A 21436-nucleotide genomic window follows, 5' to 3' on the forward strand; every position below is an offset into this window, starting at 1 on the left:
TATTGGTATAAGTTAAAAACAAATTGATTTTCTTTAAAATGAAATGATTCTAAAAATAATAACAAGATAAAAAGATTTTTTTATATACTTACCACGTTTTTAAATTTTCTGTTGAATCATATAAACTTGACAATTCTATGTATTAATAAATACTTTTTTTTGTACTTGATGAAAAGTAACGCACGCTTAACGCACGTATATATTAATAATTTTGTTGCTAGGACCCACTTAGCAACCAATAATAGTGAGTAGTAAATATTACTTTTAACCATTTTTTTTCCGAAACATGCAAAACAGAATTAACTGAAAATGAATTCAATTCTGCTTAAAAATGGCCAAAATTATTAAAAGAATGCATTGTCTTCGTGTTCTGGTATATTCTAAAAGTTTCAAATGTCTAGCTAGTCGGGAAGTTAGTTAAAAATCTTCAATCGTCCAATACAAATCTTGGACAAACAAAAAAATTGTACTGGACACACGAGAACAAATCTGTACCGGACAAACAAGAATACGAGCTAATAGAAACGTGGTAATATGACACTTCAGGTAATACAATAAATATATAAATACTTTACATCAATCAAACATAATAAAATGATGTTATTATTTTAGTATGTGGTGTATTTTATTTATACACCTACTTACTCGCAAAATTATTTACTCATTCAATTCTTGGAGGCTTCAATTACATTACCTATATGGCTATGAACTGTTTGGTTTGAACTGACTCTCTACAAAAATACATTTCAAAAAGTGTGATTATTACAAATTTACGTTAACTGCCAGCCAATTTTTATTAGGTGGACACTTCGTCGCTGTAGGATTGGTTTTCCGAATAGACCAAATGTTCAGGAGACGAAAAACAAATTTCATAATCCTATATTTAAATATATGGAGATATTTAAATTGTTATTTTTACAGCATATGATAGATGTATTCATTACCATTAAAAAGTAATTTAAAGAAAGGTATGGTTCTCGTCCAATTAGATACAAAAAAACATTCTGCATTAAGAGGTCGATTTCGACAAAAACGGATATTCGGGAAACCAATCCTATAGCGACGACTTGTAGGCCAGCTAATTTAGGAATAAAATGAATCCCTTAAAAATATGAAATGGGAACAGAATGATAAATATTTGTGAAAACTTACCAAATCAACATATTTTTCGAGTTTATCGTGAATATTTTCACACTAAAATGATAAATATTGTTTAGAAAGTATACACAACAGTTTATTCAGAAGTTATGACGTCTACAAGAACGCCTACAACGATTAGAAGAAAGTCCATGGCCTGACGCGACACACACACTTTGACGAGTGAACTCGGATTTGGCAGTGATCAGATTTTAACTAAGTCTTTAATGTAGGGAAATTTGTATCCTGTAATAATTCAATGGTGTAAACACAAAAAAACTTTGTTATCAAAGATTAAAATTTATACAACATATCACCTAACTGCGTTAATTATGCATGTCCACACCTGTAAACATCACACTATAATTAATGTCGTTTGGACAGTCCATATCGTAAAAACTTGCGGTCTTTAGTCAAAACAACACTCCACAATAACACACGTAGCTACTTTCGTTAAAGAATAAAAAAAGTCTTGCAAGCTATCCAAGGTCGAATACAAAAAGAAACATTAGCAAACAAAAAGATTTTTATTGATTAACAGTTTTTTATGCTATTGTTTTTTATTTGCTGCAAGATGTATGTAGGTCAGTATTATGCTATGTCCTCGAATGGCACTTTTAGTAATGCTTTTATTTCTAGTGAACAATATTAAATTTCCACTAAATAAATTTCCAATAAATAAAATTCCAATAAATGATTTGTCCTTTCGATGATTGTATTTTTATTTATTTGTAAATTCGAGAAATTCAAAGAATATTAAAGTCACTCGATAATATAGTCTAGCAGTTGATATTGCATTGAGTCCAAAGTACCTGGAATAATAATAAACATATTGAATCAGCGTGCCTATTCTCAGAGCCATCCTTCATTCTCCTTCATCTCCATATTTAATAAACTATTTCGTTTATCCAACGAATAATTCACAAGATATGAGAATAGAAGATTCTAAAAAAGATTTTTTCTAGTGGATATGAATAAAATGAGTTGAAATTATGTATGTTCAATATATAAAATGTTACATTCTCAAATCTTGTGATTTATTCATTGAATACAATAAATAGTTTATTAAATTATTAGCAAGTCTAAGTACGTTATAAAAACTAAAATATTGGAGTGATCCGTGACGTCGGTCAGTAATTAAACCATTTAATTGAAACCTACCTTGATTTAATATACAAAAACCGATAGCAAGCATTGTTAGGTAATTTCATACGCATTCCTTTCATACGAATACATTCATCACGCATTTCATGGCGTAATAACTTCTAGTTAATAATTAATCAGTATGCCCGTAGCTTAATTTGAAAAGCATAATGGCGCGAATTCAGCGATTACAGGTTCGTGTCCCGTCGGGCGTGTTATTACCATGTTTTTATTAGCTCGTATTATTGTTTGCCCAAGATTTTTAACTAACTTCCCGACTAGCTCGACATTTGAAAGTTTTAGAATATATCAGAACATGACGGAAATGCATTTTTTAATACTTTTGGATACCTTTAAGCAGAATTGAATTCATTTTCAGTTAAGTAATTCTGTTTTGGATGTTTCGGAAAAAAATCGTTAAAAGTAATATTTACTACTCACTATTATCGGTTGCTAAGTGGGTCCTAGCAACTAAATGATTAATATATACGTGCGTTACTATGGAAATCAATATGAAGTGTCAAAATGACATTTCAGTATTCTATATTTATTCAGTATTTCTATCAAGTACAATAAAAAGTATTTACATAGCACTGTCAAGTTTATAAGATTCAACAGAAAATTTTAAAACGTGGTATACCAAAAGTTCTTTTTATCTTGTTATTATTATTTCTTTCAATTATTTTTATTTCTAAAAAAGATTTTTTTTAGTCGGTAAATGAATGAGATATTTTCAAATTATGTATATTCATCTACATATTTATCTATTCAGAAAGCAGTATTAGGAAAGTGCTTCATCAGCCAGGATCAACTCACAGAAGGTCTCTCCAAGCTGATTCCATTCCACTATGTGCTGTACGTTGTGTTGCCACCAAGCAAAAAACTCTCAAGTTTCGTGAATCGTTTCGTTGATCGAACGAACGCAGGTTTTTGAAGGTTAATAAGATGGTCACAGGTACAAGGATGACGTTCAAGGGTTGATTTTTAGCATTAATTCTGTTACTTGTACCCCCACACTGATGATACAATTTACTTCGGTACTAGATACTTATTATTATCAATACCCAAATTATCATAAGTATGTATAATTGCTATATTTTAATGCATTTTTTAAATATTTAATATGCAATTAAAATTTATGTTTACAAAAAATATTCTTTTCTTTTTTCAATACATGGTACACCGAAATTTAGTCGGGGGCGCACCTGAGGAAACCCCTTTTCTATTAAATTTGCTGTTTAGAAAATGATTATATTAAGAACTAAAATTAGGATGGAGTTATTTCGAATAACGACGTAGTTGATAAATGAAAAAGGGTACCCGATACATTTTTATTGATGAAAATATTTTCCATATAACTAGATATTAAAAATGACATGTATTCGTACACGGAGATTATTTTTTTTTTGTTATCTCCTACTTAACTCGATTTCTAACTCTAACCCTCGAATATGGGTGGAACTTGTAACTTTTACAAACAAGCCTCGTCAAAAGTAAGTATATTTAGATCCATCCACAATGTAGTATTTATCATCTCATAGTATACCATATAATATGTTCCATATCCGTACGTTGCAGAGAAATAGTCATAAAAAACATTACAATAAAAATCGCTGATTGTCAATTTAATCTAGTTTTTAACCGCATACATATTGAATTTGCGATATTAACCTAAAATTTAGTACAAAATTGTGAAAACATGTGTGTTTTTAGTCCAACAAAAATGGTTAACAATACGAGATAATATTGTTTTTCCAAGAAAAAGGCTCAGAAAAGTCTTACAAAAACGGAGTTATTTTGTATAAGTAGGTATATGAGTAGCTTAGTATCAAAGTGGGACATAAGCCATTTACAAAATTTTACAGGAGACTCACAAACATGTGTGAATAGTGTCCGTTTTTCATATAATATACCAATTTTAAACTCAAAAATCTCTATGAAAACTACCATTTTTGATACTTTTAGTGGATTTTTTGAAAAGAGCATCACTTGCACTACTATAATCAATTAAAATATGAATTTAGTGCGAGGTGACGTTTGTCCCACTTTGATACTCATATAATAATATTTTCATACAAAAGGGTGTTCAATCGTATTGACTATATTTAACATATTTATGTTGTCATTAAATCAGTAGATATGTAACTATGTTCCAGTGTTCAACAAACTTTTTTACTTGACGACATACTGGAGAAAGGGAATTTGTTTCCGTGACACACCAAATAAATATGCCCCCAAAAATTAAATATACTTTATTTTTTTAAAAATTCTTAAAATGTAGGTACCTATAGGTAATAATAAAATTTATTTGTTTTATCAACTCAACATATTATAATATAAACATGGGTAGGTTATGTGGATAATACTTTTATTAGTAAAATGTCTTTTATCAAAGAATAATGTCAAAACGGGACTATAAATTAGACAAATAAACATGTAACTCCTCATCATCCATCTATAACCATTCCTGTTTTTTTCCATGACCGCTGGAAACCTAATTTACACAGATACGACGATCCAAACGGTAATAGAGATTTAATGGCTGTAGTAGCTCATCAAAGATATTGACCCCAAGTCGAAATCCAAAATTCTCACAACGCAAGCTCAGAAAATGGGACTTTATGCACAGTTAATGTTTCTTAAGGGGGGACATGCTCGTCGATGGTCAAAATTGAGTTTTTATTGTATTTTCAAACCATGCTCCTGGACACTCCTTAAACATTGTAGATAATCTATTTATATAATTTTGAAGCCTTATTATCCTTTATAGTTATTTTAAACATTTGATGACTGCATAAAGTATTTTTGTTACATAAAATAGTATTCTTTTAAACCTCTCGCTCTAATGTTTTAGAATATAGTCATATTTTGGTACATAACTGTGCAGTGGTGTTAAGATTTTTTACATTTATTAATTTTTTAACGCATTTATAAAACCATTAGCATAATTTATTACGAAATAATTTTTGTAAAATATTCACGATAAAAAATTATATTGATAATCTCTGTGATCCCAAATTTGGCAAGAATTGGGCATTTTATTATTCAAAAAATCGGCAAGATTAACACATTTGAAGATGATTCTAAAGATATTTATTATAAGCTATGTCTTTGACCATTTAAGTGTGATAAACATCTTATGAATAATGATTGCTTTATAATAATTATTGACCTAAGAATAAGGTAGTGTTTTTTTGAAATACGCTATTTCTTTTGTCATTCCCCAGTGGTTAAGCTACGACATACGGCCGTAGCCATAAATTGACAAACTATAATTGAAGTAGGGAGTAAAATGATATTGACGCGCGTATTTGAACATGTACCGTTTAAAAAAAAATAAAAAAAAAATCGGTCAGGTACATGTTCAAACACGCGCGTTAACATAATTTTACTCCCTACTTTAATTATAGTTTGTCAATTTATGGCTACGGCCGTATGTTGTAGCTTAACCACTAGGGAATGACAAAAGAAATGGCGTATTTAAAAAAAACACTACCTTATTCTTAGGTCAATAATTATTATAAAACAATCATTATTCATAAGATTTTTATCACACTTGAATGGTCAAAGACATAGCTTATAATAAGTATCTTTAGAATCATCTTCAAATGTGTTAATCTTGCCGATTTTTTGAATAATAAAATGCCTAATTCTTGTCAAATTTGGGATCACAGAGATTATCAATATAATTTTTTATCGTGAATATTTTACAAAAATTATCTCGAAATAAATTATACTAATGGTTTTATAAATGCGTTTAAAAATTAATAAATGTAAAAAATCCTAACACCACTGCACAGTTATGTACCGAAATATGACTATATTCTAAAACATTAGAGCGAGAGGTTTAAAAGAATACTATTTTATGTAACAAAAATACTTTATGCAGTCATCAAATGTTTAAAATAACTATAAAGGATAATAAGGCTTCAAAATTATATAAATAGATTATCTACAACGTTTAAGGAGTGTCCAGGATCATGGTTTGAAAATACAATAAAAACTCAATTTTGACCTTCGACGAGCATGTCCCCCCTTAACTTTCTTTTTTAAGCACTTCGTTTCGTGGTTGTAGCATCAGTCCCGTGCGGCTCCGTTCCGGGACGGAAAGAGCACTTAAAATCACTTCTTTTAGACACGTTTATAGCGTCATGGAAGAGTGGCCGTGCATATGCACGTCTGTACATACATGACGGGTAGTGGTGGGAAAACAAAGTAGTTAATGTCAGGTGTGTACCGTCGTATTTTAAGAAAGCATCGATGAACCATTAATATATTTAATAATCAAGTGATAGAAAATAATTAGATGCAGTATACCACGCGGCACACCTGGAATCTGTTGCAGCACACAGTTTCACAGACACTGACCTAGTCTAACAAGAGCAGAGATATTACGTTATATTTTCCCGTATTCTCATAATATATAATGTTTAATATTAGCATCATAAAACGAACAAACAAAAATGTCAGAGAATATTTAATAATAATTAATGCGACTCAATTGGACGGGTTCTATGATAATATTGCCTATGTTTTACTCAAAGCGCCAATTGGTGTAGGTTCTACGGAAATATTTGTTAGTTTATATTTATTTTGTTGTGGCTAACCATTTAATAAATTCATGCTTCATCAGTGTCCGGTGCTTTGAATTCCGGTGCAATGTATACGCACAAGTAATAAATTTGTTTAGATGAGGCATGGGAAACGAAATACATATTATAATTATTAAAAATTTTACTTTTATTTACTAAATTTCAGTCAAATAAGTCAACTAAGCGAAATAGTTTAGATTAATTAAATTTTACGTGCATATTGAGTAATGTGGTGGTTCCTTAAAATATGTGGAAACAGTTTGCAAGGCATGAACATGATTTATTGGAAGTTATTTCGATCATTTGTTCGATGACTTTATTAATTATTATAATTCTGTAAATAATACTTTCACATACGCAAGACATTTTCTTTCGAAATGATTTTAAAAAATGTTATTAAAATTATAATTAGGACTGAGTTTCATAAGAATTTCGCGGTTATTGGACTTTCTCGAAAAATTCTCTTGTTTTGTTTATGATTTTGCGACTCGCTGTCATATCGCCTCTTCTCATCTAGAAAAGGATCCGCCGATCAGGTCCTCACTCCAATTGTTATGTTGAAGAACATTACAATGTTGCCAAGCTCTTCCGTCATACCCACCGCCAGGGCACCTTTCAATTCGTCGACATTCTCAAATATATCCGCAATTCGTAGCTGTACTGTGTCGTTCATATTTAGGGCTATACATAAGTAAAGATGTCCTCCAAAACATTACATTCATCGCAGAGCAGAGCTGCGAATCGCTTCTTCATAGTGGACATCAAATCTTGTACACATTGTGTCTTGTTCTTAGGCTCAGTATCAGCTTAAGCTCATTTGTAAATACGTATTAACAAATTAATGTTCATATTAAATTGTAATATGAACTATTTCAGTTTATCATACAAGGACAGAAAGAAATAAACGACCAGTATATCGCGAAAAAACCCGTGTGTCACGGGTTTGGCAATTTTAAATTTTTTTTTTTATATTGACCAGATGAGTAACTACTATTCCTCTTTTAAATAACCAAATTAAGGTAGCCCGTATGCTGTGTTTAAGAAAAAAAATATTTTTATTTTACCTTTGATTAGACTTTTGCAAGCCGTCGGGTAGAGATTAGCGTATTGCGATATAAATCTCGATGACTGTATAAAAAAATACTTGAAACGATATATGCCAAAAGGGTTGGGGAGATGACTTTAGAGACTTTTGAGATTATTATAAGTATTAGTTATTAAGGCTGTACATCAGTTGAGGCACGGTCTAAAAAGATTGTTGCTAGGCGATGCGCGGATTGCGGGTGCAAATGACGCCTGTCAAACGAAATATTATTTGTCATATAAATCCAACATACGTCCATTTTATGTTCTGTTTATTGTTCTATTAGAAACAATAATAATATATTCATTGACATGTTTTCTTTTTAAAGTAAATGGGTAACGTTTTTAGTCATCTTTACACGATTTAAGAATTAATTGGCCCGACGCCATCACGAAGCAAAGTGACGTGTTTCTAGCTCGACGTTCTCTCACTGAATGCGAGCGAATCCAAAATTTCGTCGCGCCTACAGTTGAAAATTATTTGCCGTTTCACTGATGCGTCACCTTAATAATAAACAAAACCTATGTATGCGGTTATTTTTTATTGACCTTTAAGATGTATCGTTGTAAGAACAAAAATAATATGTCACATATAGGGATTGAAATACCGGTATTTCAAATCCGGTATTCCAGTATTTATCAATACCGAAATACCGGTTTTAAAAATCCAAAATACCGGAATTTTCGGTATTAAGAAAGCACACTCGTTTACGTTTTTGAGAATGAATTATAAGTTATGAGCTGCTATAATGCAAATATAATGAGTGAATCCAACAGAGGTGACAAAATAATAAAAGAAATTTCATCAACTATATTATACAAATTATCATTTCAAAATAGAAAATATCCGTGACAAAAATGTTCAATTATTCTATAAATTATTGATGATTGTACAAGCGTTCAATTTAAGAAGCTTTTCCTGTAGCCGGACTTAATTGCACTTGAACTTTTGAGGGCTTTAGTTAAAATTAGCAATATATTATTGATGATTGTACAAGCGTTCAATTTAAGAAGCTTTTCCTGTAGCCGGACTTAATTGCACTTGAACTTTTGAGGGCTTTAGTTAAAATTAGCAATATATTAAAATTATTTGTAAAAATTCACTAGTTCTACAATTATGATCAATACATATTTTTAAATGTCTACATAATAAATGTAGATGTGTAGGTTTTTGCTATAAAATAATATTTTAAAACTATTGTAATAGCTATATTTATTGATAAGCACCTACTTCTATTTTTTTGATGTTTAAGAAATACCGGTATATTGTCTTCGTCCTATTTACATTCTTCCGCATCAGGTAGCTCAAACAACTTTGCCCACGCCCAAACACGGGGCCTAAGACTTGAATCATTTGGTAGGCCTTCGAAGAAAAAAGTTAGACAAAAAATAATATAACTTAGGTAGGTATGTTCATATTACAATAATACGTAAAGTTCAAGTCTTCAGTAATTCAGTGATAAAGCAGAAATTTTCTCTTTGAGGGGATTTTCTTTGATATATACGGCTTACGTACTGTCACACAATAGCTGGTCAATTTTTTTGCCTTTCCTGCGGCGTCTAACAAAATATTACCGTGAACAAAATATGTTACACTATAAATAGTTTGCGTAATACATATCTTATTTGGACATGACATGACAGTGGATTTTGTTTAGTTTGATTGGGTACGTAATAAATGAGGACATATACCAATACTAATTACCAGAATACAATTAAAAAAAAAAAAAAAAAACATTACTATCATTGTAGTGGCGACCTGACATTTCTGTGTAGCTCTTTCTGTCTTAGCCCAAGTCTAGACACTCTATAAGTCTATAGTCTAGTCTAGAGCAGTGATTCTCATGTGCGGCCACCAGAGCATTTTGCTGCGGCCACCAGCGCTTTACAGAATATTTCAAAAATGTATTTATATAAATCCCGTTTCTGACTTAAGACGGTACTTCAGTGAAACGGCAAATAATTTTTAACTATAATTGCGACGAAATTTCGGGCTGATTGGCAATCGGAGAGCGAAAGTCGAGCTACGAACACGTCAATTTGTTTTGTGATGGCGACGGAGGAATTAATTCTTAAATCGTGTAAAGATGACTAAAAATCGTTACCCATTTACTTGAAAAAGAAAACATGTCAATGAATATTTATCTACTAATATTATTACGAATATAATAATAAACATAACATTAAAAGGACGCATGTTGAATTTTATGACAAATTATGTTTTGTTTGTCACGCGTCGTTTGCACAATCTGCGGGCCGCGGAGTCACGATCGTTTTAAACCATGCCTCAGCTGAAGTATAAATGAAATTTCTGCAGGTATATAATTTCACGCATTTTTTTGAATGTCGGACCACACAATATGGAAAGAGCCGTCACAATTTTATTTATCACTAATCGTAATCGAGAGAGAGAGAGAGAGAGAGAGAGAGAGAGAGAGAGATGAGGTTATACTATTAATTTTCAAATTTGTTTTTGTTAGGCTCTTCGGGCTTCAATACAATATGTCGGCCAGTTGCACCGGTTGCATGATAACCTACGCATATTCATGTTGTAATCGTGTGATTATCTCATAAGAGTTTATATAAATTTTTAATTTAAATTAACTGGACTATCGTTAAATACGCATTTTTTTAAACGAGTCATGACCAAGTACTTATAAACCATTTTGATAATACCATGGTTGAAAATTTTTGGTCGAAGAAACGAGTCATGACCAAGTACTTAAAAACCATTTTGATAATACCATGGTTGAAAATTTTTGGTCGAAGCTATACGTTGACCAAGAATCAAGTCAATTCAAAGAATTGGCAACAATTCCTTTATTAATACTGTCATTTTTCTCTTACTACTGTATACTTTGAAAGATCATTCAGTGTAATGCACTTCATAAAAAACGAATATCGAAGCCAATTGCTTAAGCGAGAACAGATGTAAACTTAGAAGCAGCCATGCTTCTCGTATTGGAAAAAAAGGAGTATTGAGGAATTTCCATTTGCATTATGTTTAAATAAATTGATGTATACTAAAATGTTCAAATGTCTTTTATTAAACGGACTTGTCACAACAATCACAATATAGAAAAGAGTGTTGTAAATACGATGCCCTGCTGCTTAAATTATTTTGCAAAATCAACACATTAAATACAGAGAATTAAGATACGTAACCATACATAGAATAAAACTTACGAATATCATTAAAAAGAATTCTAATGGCAAAGATGTACCTAATGCGCTGCTACCAATTTCTTGATATCGGCTATATTTTTGTCAGCAGTATTCTTAAATCACCGCGATCCTGGTTTCGATTTTTTTAGTAAACATATTTCCGATCACGCTGTACCCACATTCCACTACAATATATTTCTTTTAAAATTGGTTGTCTTAATTTAATATAATTACGCTTATAATAAATACTAGATATTTTTAAGTTTTTTAAAAGTTATGCTGTATTGGCGACTTAAATAAATGTATTATACCCTCAATAAATCTATCTATATATGGCATAAATCTATTTGAAATTCATGTTGGTACGTTCATTCAAAACCACAAAGCATATCGTATAGGAAGGTTGAGATATAAACAAAAAGTTACTTCGAACACTTCTCATGATCGACAGAACTATTACTGAAAGTTTTGCTGAAATACAGGAATTAATTTTGAAACGGAATTTAATATCAACCGCGTGCCGGGTTTCAGATTGCACGGCAACTTCTGGTTTCCAGTCGATTTGTATTTATAGGTGTCATACATCCTGAGACTTCATTATGAGAAAATTAAAGTATAGGAAGTGAACAGTAATAATCTTTTAAGTTTGCTAATTAAAACTCAAATCAAATATAACGTCTATTATAGTCAGTTTCGCATTTTCAGGCACTCTGCGCATGCAAAAATAGGTGCCGGCATCGGTAAGCGTTCTAAATTTCTTTTAAATGACAAATAGTATTATGCGAAAATAACTAATGTATTTACAACACTTTTTCCAAATTATTAAGGAACTGTTTATTGCAGTAAGTAAAATTCTCCACCCAAAAAATGGGTATCCATTAAATGCTGCAAAATTAGTGTCTTCTGTCGAAACATTTATTGTTGAATTTTTAGAAAGATGCTTACACTATTTTGTCAGAGTTTATAGATAACCTCGATTCTAAAGACAAAATGCAACAACACGTAAAGGGGTATTCTATAATATTGAAGACTTCGCAACAATTTTTAAAAGGAAACACAAATTAATCGTGGAACCAATTAACATACTCAGTGACATGGCCTTTACATAAGGCATTGATGTGTGATACTGACAGCATTACAAATTATTGAGTAATCGGAAGTAATGGTTGTTATTGAGGTTTATCGTCTCGAGAATTCTCGAGAAATAATGAGAAAAGATGATTCTCGAATCTTTAGAAATATTTTTTCAGAAATATCGAGAATTCCCATTTCTCAAGAAGTCGTCAATAAATTTCTCAAAAAATCGAGAAATTGTAATTGGGAAAAAGTAAGTAAAAAATTGGTAAGAAAAAAGTATGAAAAGGAAAATAAGATTTTTTGGGCAAGAAACGGAACCTCTTAAATTCATTGGTTAAAATAATTACTCTTTTTTAGTAGGTAGTTAAAATTTGTTAAAATATTTTTTTTTCTACAGCGGTCACCAATTGTGTTGGTGTTGGTGTAGGGTGCCCGAGTGGTTAAATCCGCCCATCTCAGTGTTAAATTCGGTACTTCTTGATACCGCCCCGCCCCGTGTTGGAATCGTCCGATACGTATAGTAAAGTTATGTTTTCCGTCGACCTCTCTCCAAACAAACAACCGACGAGCTTAAAGCTAAATAATTCGTAACACGTGTAAAAAATTCCAAACGATCTGAACCAGTGTTGGTACAAATAGAATAAAAATAGTCACGCCATAGTTCATTCACGAACAGCTGACAAACGATATATGTATACGCTGTCGAATTATTGCTTAAAGAACCGGATAACCCAAAGGAATGGTCAGTAACTATTTAGTGGTGTTTCTTGCCCCTCGGTTTATTATTGGCTCGTATTCTTGTTTGTCCGGTACAAATTTTTTCTTGTTTGTCCAAGATTTGTATTGGACGATTGAAGATTTTTAACTAACTTCTCGACTAGCTAGACATTTGAAACTTTTAGAATATATCAGAATACGACGACAATGCATTATTTTAATACTTTTGGCCATTTTTAAGCAGAATTGAATTCATTTTCAGTTAATTCTGTTTTGTATGTTTCGGAAAAAAATCGTTAAAAGTAATATTTACTACTCACCATTATTGGTTGCTAAGGCGGTCTTTGCAACTAAATTATTAATATATACGTGTGTTACTATGGAAATCAATATGAAATGTCAAAATGACATTTCAGTATTCTATAATATTTATTCAGTATTTCTATCAATTACAAAAAAAAAGTATTTATTAATGCATAGAATTGTCAAGTTTATATGATTCAACAGAAAATTTAAAAACGTGGTATATAAAAAGTTCTTTTTATTAATCAGACTATTATGCCTTAAAAGGGACGATAATCGCATTTAATAAAATTTAAATAAATAATGCACAATAATATTCAATATGCTGATAAGCAGTGTTACGAACTGTCGTTGTCAAAAACATGCCAGACGGGGTACAAAAACAAGTTATTTGGCAAGAAAAACGCTAGATTTTGTGAAAATAGAATTGCAAATATATTCACTTACTCTACCAAGAAAGAAGTCAATACCTTTGCTTTCGCGTATCGTAAATGTCGATACGTGTAGAAACCACACATTATAACAAAAATATGTTTCATAATTGACAACAAAATACTTATATTGTGTCAACGGCGTTCAAGTTTCGTTTCATGTTTGAAGGCGAGAGCTTTTTTTAGTAGGACAGACAGAGAGAATTCAAGAAAATACCTTTTAGATGAATATTTGTTAAATTATTATTTTATATACGCGGAGATTTGAAATAATATAAGTACAAAAACATTAAATAATGCATGAAGTTATTTCAACGTGTTTTATTTCTCACTAAAATAAGTACAGAACTACCTGCATTAAGTATACGATAGTCAAACATTAGATGTGCATGAAAATAAATATCTAGCGGTTTTAAAACACACTTAAAGCTGTTGGAGGCATCAAAAAATGCTAGTAAAAAGCCACAAGTCAGATGCGTTTTTCGCAAGCTAGATGCCTATTGAAAAATGCTAGATCTAGCAAGAAAAACACTAAATTGGCACAAAGCTGCTGATAACTAGGCTTACCATACTCCCGGTTTCACACATTGGTCCCGGCCGGTTTAGCATTCTGTCCCGGCTGTTATTCCGCGTATGAATGATTGGCAATAATAAATATTGTAATTATTGACCATAGACAGAATACGTATTTTGTAAGTGTTACTAAAGACTCTTCAAATAGAAAATAAGTAAAACTAGCGTCATGTTGTTAGATATTTTTTTATCATTGGAAGGTGTGCACGTAAAAATACTGGATGTTGAGTCTATTTGCGGTGAGACATCAGAAATATTGACTGAAAACATAATTTCAACATTGCTTCGTCATGAGATTGATAAAAAGATAGCTGCATTTTGTATTAACAATATTATTGTAACACGAATTTTGGAGGCGTACGTAGAAGAAGACAAAATAAGTTTTACAGCCGACTCAAGCAATAACTTGGTACAATATCATCGGCATTGGATGTGGAGCACATATTGTGCACAATATACCTCTCCAATCTACTGTGGATGGTCTGCCAATCGAATTTGAAGCTCTTGTTGTGAAATAAATATGTTCATTGGCCACTTCGGCATTACGTGCAACTTTTTTTAATAGAGAATTTAAAAAGTTCATTCCAGCGAGAAGTACGACTACTACAACAAATAAATAAATTTAAGTTTCTTCTGCTTAGAGTTTCATAATTATGGTAAGTATATGATAACTGATAACGATTTGAATATTTCACAATCTATTCACACATTATAATGGACTGATGCAATACTAAAAATTTTCCTTTCAACATACACTAATATTGAACTATTCACTGAATTCTCACTTCAATGTGCGACCTGTATAAAATTCCACCCCGTTCACAGTGAATATAGCGATATGACGTGTGTGTCAGAATACAGAAACTAACTTTTTGTCAGTGGTGATATCCATTTGAAACCTTTGCCAATCAATGTATTGCTGTCGATTTTGACGGCGCATTATAAACGACGAGTTTTATTTGCTATTTTCATCATTGTCGACAATATAATATGATATAATATGACTGTGGCATTTGTGATATCCTCGTAATTGAATATATATTTAAAAAAAATCGTATGTAATAGTTAGTCGAAACTGATGAAATAAGCAAAGAAATGTTGTCATTTGGGTTTTAAGATTTTAAATATATCTTAGTTAAATTATCTGAGTGCTGCGTACACTATGTATCATTTGTGATGATTATTCTTGAATATGATAGCATTATTAATTGGAGTCCTCACTGGTCCGACCAGACAATTAATTTGGATTGAGTCCACAGCAGATTTCTGTATTTAATGACATACGGATTCTTTCCTTATGATAATGATAATAAAATGAATTTTCCGACTCGTTTTCTTTTGGGTATGCAATCCATGTTGAGTGATTGCTCTTTTAAAGCATTTCTTTTTACTTCGTGGTTTCATTTGCAATCCGTATATACCTGAAAATATTAATTTTCATGTTCCCAACAATATCACTCGTTACTCTGCGGCCTTCATGAGACTCCGTTGCAGGACGGATGTGATGTTTCATGATGCTGTGTATCGTGCGATTAACCTATTTGATAGCACCATAAAGGTTGATTTATTTTTTATTAACTATATCATGTTTGCGGACGTGTTAAATAGATTAAATTTATAATTGTATTAATCATTTTACTTTAATATCTATATAAGCACATACTTTCTTGTTATATTGATTGTTATTTGTATTTGGGTCATTTTATAATTTGTATTTATTATGGCGAATTGGCGAATCGCTGTAATGCCATAATACTCTTTTCTAAATAAATAAATCATAAGTTGGATGAAAAACTTTCTCAAATCGTAATCGTATCAATATATTATTCAATATGCAAACATTTGTCTTTGAATAAAGTTGAAGCTTATCCAAAAAATATATTTTTACGCGGAATTATGTTGTGTACCATATATCGTCAGCCCAATACTACATCTAGATTTGTTTACTGTCAGCTGTTTTTGAGAATATGGTTCTACATTTCCTTCTCTACAAGTTAATGGGTACTGTATTAATTTTGTTTTTGAACATATTATTTAAAAACCATACATGGATTAAATAAATCAAATAATATATCTACAATATTTTCTCATACAATAATTGAACATTGTTTAATAAGGCTATACTTCAGTTGGGGCATGGTCTAAAAAGATCGTGGCTAGGCGATGCGTGGATTGTGCAAATGACGCGTGCCGAACGAAATATAATTTGTCATAAAAATTCAACATGCGTCCATTTAATGTTATGTTTATTGTTATATTACTAATAATAATAGTATATTCATTGACATGTTTTCTTTTTCAAGTACATACGTAAAGTTTTTTAGTCATCTATACACGATTTAAGAATATATTCATCCGACGTGCGCACACCTCGACTATCGGTCTCCGATTGGTGACGAGTGCCAAATTTCGTCGCACCTACTGTTGAAAATTATTTGCCGTTTCACTGAAGTACGCTCTTAATTGTTCCCAATTAGACAAGCACAATTTTCAATTTTTATTTTAAATAATAATTATAGCCTAGATTTATGTTAATCAAGTAAAGTTTAAATTTAATTTTCCCAACAATGACCAAATCAGAGTTATCTAGTTATAGTATTGCGGTGTCGATATACTATTGAAATCGTTATTATCATGAACATAATACCAAATAACAATATTTCTAAGGTTCAGAGCATCGTGCTTGTTAAATGCGTCTGAAACATTTTCTCGCCACACTAAAAAAACTTGATAGAAAACGCTGATATCGGAAAAATTCAAATGGAGGTTTTCGATAATGATCATTACTAACGTATTTGCTACTTTTGACAAAAAGACTGACTACAAAGGTTCGATGCTGGTTACGCTTTAAGTTTGTCCCAAACAACATTGCATCGTTTCAATGACGCTGTATAAGCACTAAATTTATATATTTACATAAATACCACAATACTGCGTCATTAATTTAGTACTAGTACCAACACGACATACACTTAAGACGGTACTTCAGTGAAACGGCAAATAATTTTCAACTATAGGTGCGACGAAATCTCAGACTGACTGGCAATCGGAGAGCGAAAGTCGAGCTGTGAACACGTCAATTTGTTTTGTGATGGCGACGGGGGAATTAATTTTTTAATCGCGTAAACATGACTAAAAAACGTTACCCATTTACTTAAAAAAGAAAACATGTCACGAATATATTATTATTATTATTACTAATAGAACAATAAACATAACATTAAATGGACGCATGATGACTTTGTATGACAAATTATGTTTTGTTCTGCACGCGTCATTTGCACAATCTTCGCGTCGCGTAGTCACGATCGTTTTAGACCGTGCCCCAGCTGAAGTAAGGCCTTAAACAAATCTATACAAAACGAGAGATACACATACTACAAAGCATAGCTACCAAATTTCAATACCAACATAAACTTCAAGTTCAAAAATACATATTATTATATTTTTAAGTGGATGTTGGTACAGTGGGATGATCGGTACCAATTATAAAAGAGACAATTGTTATTACATTGAAAAGAGCGGTCATATAATGGTACTCTACGCCAGTCGGGATAGATCGCACCTTGGCCCATAGGAATTGAGTCGGGGAAATGTAAAAAGCGCGTAGGTACGTACATTTGGTTTACAAATTGGGTTTTAGTGCCGATGAAAGAATACGTAAAATAACTACAAGATAAAAAAAAAGAACTTTTCATATACAACGTTTTTAAATTGTCTCTTGAATCAAATAAACTTGAGTTGACTAGCTTAAACGATCAAAGGTAATCACCTAATATGCATTTTATGAAATGAATGCCGTAATATTATATTCTAGTAACTGTCTATTTTGTTTATCAAACTTATTTTTACAACGTTTTTATTAAGTCGTATTCTTATTTGTCCGGTGGTTGTTTATCCAGTACAAATCTTGCAATCGATTTTTAACTAACTTACCGACTAGACATTTGAAACTTTTAGAATATATCAGAACACGATGCCAATGCATTCTTTAAACACTTTTAGCCATCTTTAAGTAGAATTGAATTCATTTTCACTTAATTCTGTTTTGTATGAAAAGTTATTTCGGAAGAAATCCGTTAAAAGTAAAAACTATTATTGGTTGCTAGGGGTTTGGGGTACTATCAACTAAATTATTATTATATACGTGCGTTACTATGGAAATCAATATGAAATGTCAAAATAACATTTCAGAATTCTATATTTATTCAGTATTTCCATCGAGTACAAAAAAAAGTATTTATTAATACATAATATAATTATTGTCAAGATTCAACAGAAAATTTAAAAACGTGGTATACAAAAAGTTCTTTTTATATTGTAATTATATTATTAGACTAATAATAATTAGAACTTTAGAACTTGCGATTTCGAAGCAGATATTCCAGAATTAGTTCACGTTTTGTTTAGATCGCCAAGTAATTAATTAATTAATTAATTCCATACATAACTCGTTAAATTTTATTAAATTCTTTAATTTTCCGGGGGATTAGGTGGTGTTAATTATTTAAAGAACGCGCGATTAATTTGAATGCCATTAATTAATTAAAATGCCTATTTCACCAGGGAACCTTCTACATTAGTTATTTTGATAATTTCCCCAAAGTTAACTTCACATTTTCCTTGAAAGCGTATAATGAATGCATTATATTATGTATATTAATATTTTAGAGGCAGAATTTAAAAATAGCGCATCTACGAATGTTTCGATTCGATTCTATACAAATAGTGTGAACAATTTAAATATTATGTCGACTTACTTATTTAAATATACTACTTATCTATTTACATAATTATAGTATATTATTCTATACTACTTAATAAAATTGTTTTCCTTTTTGGCGCTCAAAACATGAGGTCCTCACACAAACTTACTCAATAAAAATGCAGAGTGTAATTAATCTAAAACCGTATTTCAGAAATATCAGGAAAGAGATACATATCACTGGATACTAATTATACCGAGAGCAGCCTTTGACAATTGACAATATCATTGTGGCCACGTGATAATTAAGCCCTTTGATAGAGGATTGACAACGAACAAGATGCACGATGTACCTCGACATGTCTCTAAACCTCAGTCTTACTAATCAGACATACTGAACGTACCACTACGTGAATGTATCAAACATATCATCTATTTACCGTACAATTGAATATTACGTGACCCTACAGTTTATTTTTCATAGTATGGTATCCATTTATAAGCATATTATACTGCAATGCATATTTCGTTAACGCTAAACAGACGTGGTTATAAAAGGGTGAGCGTAATCCTTCAAGCAACATCTAGAAAGAGGAAACTACAATGTGATACTTTTTATTCATAATTTATATTTTAAATATAAATATATGCGTAAAAATATTAATTAAAAAATAATTTTACAATTAACTATTTCTTCTATTCAACGAATAATTCACAAGATTTAAGAATGTACTATTCTAATTATTGAACATACATAATTTTAAAAAACACTATATTATAACAAATAGAAAAAATCTTTTTGAAAAAAGTAAGCCACCCGGCTGGAATCGGACCAGCATTTCTTGGGTTTACACCCCGTCCGCGCATTATCCTCTATGCTACGAGGCGACATACTAATTGCGACAAATTTTAATTATTGGCCTTTTTAATACCTGCTCATCAGCGCTCTTCTAAATCAGGCTACTTTGGCAATCGGTTTTTGTTTATTAAATCAAAGTAGGTACCTACTACTTCAATTACTAACCGACGTCACGGATTTCTCCAATATTTTTATAATGTAACTTACTTGAACTTGCTAATATTTTTTTTAACAATTTCTTTTATTCAATTAATAATTCACAAGATTTAAGAATGTACCATTTTAATTATTGAACATACTTACATAATTTTAAAAAACACTTCTGAGAAAATATATTATAACCAATAGAAAAATCTTTTTGAAAAAAGTAAGCCACCCGGCAGGAATCGGACCTGCATCACTCGGATATAAGGAGCGCTGATGAGCAGGTATTTATTACACGGCCAATAGTTAAAATTTGTCGTAATTAGTATATCACCTCGTAGCATAGTGGATAATGCGCGGACGGGGCGTAAACCCAAGAGATGCAGGTTCGATTCCTCCCGGGTGTCTTACTTTTTTCAAAAAAGATTTTTTCTATTGGTTAAAAATAGTTTATTTGAAATTAAAAATTAAATCCTCCAGTTAAAGCCAGGCTACTTTAGTTACAAACGTCTAGAGACCGACAAGTTTAACGTGAGACTCCGCTGCATAGCTGCCGCGTTGCCGGTGAGCCTCACGTTAAACTTGTCGGCCTCTAATTGACAGCATCCACAGAACCCCCACACGTATCCGTGGTCGGAAGCTCATAGCTTCAAGTCAATCTGTTACCACGATCGTCGATTAGTATCGGGTTAAAATAGAAATTATTTTATTCTGCCCATGTCCCGTAGAAACGATTCAAATTAATTGACATGTCATGTTCGTGGCAGTCAGTCGTCGAGTCTGCGAGTCTGTTTGCCTAATTTGCACCAAACAACTTCCAACACAAAAAACTGAACTATTATATAATTAACAACAACTTAGTTTGAAAACCATTATAATCAATAATCTTAACTTCACTTATTTTGAGACCATAATTATTGTACAGATTACAACGTTTTAGCTTTCTTTTAGTAATTCCTCCTTGTAAAGAGTAAATTTGAAAACATCAATTTAATATATTATTTCATTGATAATTTTCATTTTAAATATGGAATTAATACATAACATTTAAAAAACAAATGCATAAAACTTACAATATAGTAAAAACTACGAGTATATAAAACGTGCATTTTTCAGGCAGATTTTCATTAGTCGGTATATCGTATTTTCAAACATTTTTATCAATAAAATGTAGCTTCACAAGTTATTTAGAAGGTGACATAACTAGTTTTAATGTATCCTGCTAATATTATAAAAATCGTTTTTTTTTTTTCGAAAATATAAATTAATGTAACTTGACATCCCTATTATTTCTATCGATTTGAGCTTTGGCATTGTAACCGTACCAAAGCTCGATTTGATGTAAATTAAAAAATCATGTTATACCTACACATTTTTACAACATTTTTATTATGTCGTATTTTTGTTTGTCCGGTGGTTGTTTATCCAGTACAAATCTTGCAATCGATTTTTAAATAACTTACCGACTAGCTAGACATTTGAAACTTTTAGAATATATCAGAACACG

The 21436-nt window shown here is 31.2% G+C and overlaps 1 protein-coding gene across 5 annotated transcripts in view; it reads right to left on the reverse strand.

The window, feature by feature from the left end:
* LOC147079327 (coiled-coil domain-containing protein AGAP005037) overlaps positions 1 to 21436 on the reverse strand; it is a 608924-nt gene that overhangs the window by 341424 nt on the left and 246064 nt on the right. The gene's annotated exons all lie outside the window — the stretch shown is intronic.

This window comes from Rhyacophila brunnea, unplaced genomic scaffold (genome assembly GCF_057557595.1).
Source record: "Rhyacophila brunnea isolate RB1 unplaced genomic scaffold, BYU_Rbru_1.0 scaffold_1, whole genome shotgun sequence".
Classification (NCBI taxonomy): Eukaryota; Metazoa; Arthropoda; class Insecta; order Trichoptera; family Rhyacophilidae; genus Rhyacophila; species Rhyacophila brunnea.